This window comes from Suricata suricatta, chromosome 9, assembly GCF_006229205.1.
Source record: "Suricata suricatta isolate VVHF042 chromosome 9, meerkat_22Aug2017_6uvM2_HiC, whole genome shotgun sequence".
Lineage (NCBI taxonomy): Eukaryota > Metazoa > Chordata > Mammalia > Carnivora > Herpestidae > Suricata > Suricata suricatta.
Genome location: NC_043708.1, coordinates 84,957,710 through 84,960,498, shown reverse-complemented (window position 1 = coordinate 84,960,498; position 2,789 = coordinate 84,957,710). Strand labels below are relative to the sequence as shown.

General features: G+C 46.9%; 1 protein-coding gene across 1 annotated transcript in view; it reads left to right on the top strand.

Moving 5' to 3' along the window:
• The first annotated feature begins 2,688 nt into the window (after nucleotides 1–2,688).
• Nucleotides 2,689–2,789, top strand: part of SLC30A4 (solute carrier family 30 member 4) — a 26,570-nt gene continuing 26,469 nt past the window's right edge. Inside the window, exon 1 of the mRNA XM_029950862.1 lies at nucleotides 2,689–2,739. The gene's annotated coding sequence lies outside the window, so the exon portion shown is untranslated. The remainder of the gene's footprint in view (nucleotides 2,740–2,789) is intronic.

Genomic DNA, 2,789 nt, shown 5'->3' with positions numbered 1-2,789 from the left:
AGAAGGAAGTTGAGATCGAGTGTATTCATTATCTATTGCTGTGTAACAAATTATCCCCAAACTTACCACCCTAAAACAATGAACATTATTATCTCAGTCTCTGTGGGTCACCTGGGAGTGACTTAGATGGGAAGTTCTGCTCAGGATCTCTCATGGGGTTTCTGGCACCATCTCCCAGGCTAGAAACAACTGAAGGGGTAACTGGGGCAGGAGGATCTACTTCCAATAGGGCTCATTCACATGGCTGCTGGCAGGCCATCTCCATTCTCATCACATGGGCCATTCCTTGGGGCTGCTTGGGTTCCTCCTGACATGGTAACTCTGGCTTCTTCCAGCGCAAGTGATCCAAGAGAGAACAAGTAGGCAGCTGCAGTGCCTTTTATGACGTAGTCTTTTAAGTCATATACTGTCACTTATGCATATTCTATTCATTGTAGGCCATATGCGATTCAGTAAGAGCAGCTCACATTCGCTGGGAGGGAGATTCAGCTCCACCTCTGGATGGGACAAGTATCAGAATTTGTGAACATACATTAAAATCACTCTATCGTTTTTGTTACCCTCCCATCACTCTGTCCAGACACCCAGCGATATAAAATAGTAAAAATATAACTTACTATAAGTACCTCATGTTCCTGCCTCAACTTTCCTTGAAAACATCTATCCCCTTTCCTTGAATGGAACCCTATTTGAAGAATTTATCCTAAAGAGAGAGCAATCCCACTCCTGACATAGTTGCTTTATTCATTTGTCTTTCTCATTAGTAGAATTTTGGGCAGTATAACAAATAAATGAATTACAACAACTAACCTATTCCCAAATTGGGTGGATTAAGATTTTTGGGGTTGGGAAAACACTGCTCAGTAACCACTCTCCCTTCAGCCCATAGTGACCTGAGGCCCCTGATGACTGAGTATCTTGGGAACCATGGGATCTCTGATGCAGGTTTCCTAACCTGACTCCCATGGCTGCAGCTCTGTAGGGATACGGTGGGCATTCAAAAGTGAAAGGATTTGCTGGGGAGTTCAAAAGCAGTTGGTGCTCTTGCACTTGAGGCATGGAAGATTCAAAAGTGCCATCTGAATCTTCAGGAAAATGATGTTCCATGTGACTTTTTACTGTAGATTTTGTAACCTGAAATTTGGCAATCCACGTAGACTACAACATCATTATCACAGGATAAATAGATGAGTTTGCACTACAAGTCAACTCCAAGTGGAAGCTAGGGGTTGATCTAAGAGTTCCCCTGACAGAGTTGCTGTTTTCAATCTTACTTGAGTCTTAAACCCATTTGAGAACACGGTGAAAGCTAGGGGACTTAACTCAAGAAAACACATATAAGTCACAGTCTTTTGCACATGAATTTAAGGCCTCCAGAAGCCCCTAAAACCCATCCAAGGGCTCTGGATTAAGAATCTCTTAGACTTTCGAGGGAGAAGGGGAGTGGGGAGGCTTATTGCCATTCCATCCTACTATTCGTTTTTAATGTTTATTTATTTGAGAGAGAGAGAGAGACAGAGACAGAGAGAGAGAGAGTGAGCAGGAGAGGGGCAGAAAGAGTGAGACACAGAATCTGAACCAGCTCCAGGCTTAACTGTCACAACAGAGCCCAACACCAGTGTGAAACTCACAAACTGCAGGATCATGACCTGAGCTGAAGTGAGGCTTAACCAACTGAGTTATCCAGGCACCCCTCCATTTTACTACTAAAACTTATTTTTGAAAAAAAAATTTAAAGTACTTATTTTTGAGAGAGAGAAATAGAGTGAAAGACCGAGCGTGAGTGAAGGAGGGGAACCGAGAGAGAGGGAGACACAATCTGAAGCAGGCTCCAGGCTCCGCTGTCAGCACAGAGCCCTAGGCAGGGCTGGAACCCACGAACCCACGAGATCACCATGAGATCATGACCTGAGCTAAAGTCAATCGCTTCACTGAGCCTCCAGGCACCGCAAATCTTAAATCTAAATCAGAAAGTGCTTCCCAGAACTTCTTTTAAATTTGTGGTTGTACGGGGCCCCTGGGTGGCTCAGTCAGTCAAGCGGCCGACTTCGGCTCAGGTCATGATCTCATGGTTCATGGGTTCGAGCCCCGCATGTGGCTCTGTGTTGACAGCTCAGAGCCTGGAGCCTGCCTCGGATTCTGTGTCTCCCTCTCTCTCTGATCTTCCCTCGCTCAAGCTCAGTTTCTTTCTGTCTCAATAATAAATAAAACATTAAAAAAAATAAATGTGTGGTTGTTAACAGAACCAAAGGCCCAAACGGACACCCCTACTAGATTTTCTGCTTGGATTTAGTCTATGTTATAAATGGAGGCAAAAGGGACACTCAGTGAACACACAGGGTAACACATACTAGCTGAAAAAGCAATAGTAAATATAAAGCAGGACATAGAACTGCTGACCACCATAAGCCTTGCTTGCCCTCTCAGGGTTGACCCGACCGTGCAGCAAATTTTGTCAACTTAGGAGAGAAGCAGCAACTCGAGGAAAGAAAGCGGTTTAGTTTCTCACTTAGCAAGATAGCCCTAAATTGGCGTTTTGCCCAGGAGCCGCGGCCAAGATCCCGGCTCGAGATTTCTGCGGCCCTCCTAGGGTGGAGCGACCTCCCCGTAGCAACGCCCAGGCCTGGGCGGGCGGGACCATTCGAATCTACCCACTTGGACCGCAGGCCCCGGCTCCATCCGCTAGCGCCTCTGCGCCCGGGGAGGCGACAGTGCTGCACCGGAGGCCAGGGCTTCCTTGTGAGTGTCCTTCCAGCACAGCCGGGGGCGCGGGGCTCCGCAGCCCGGAC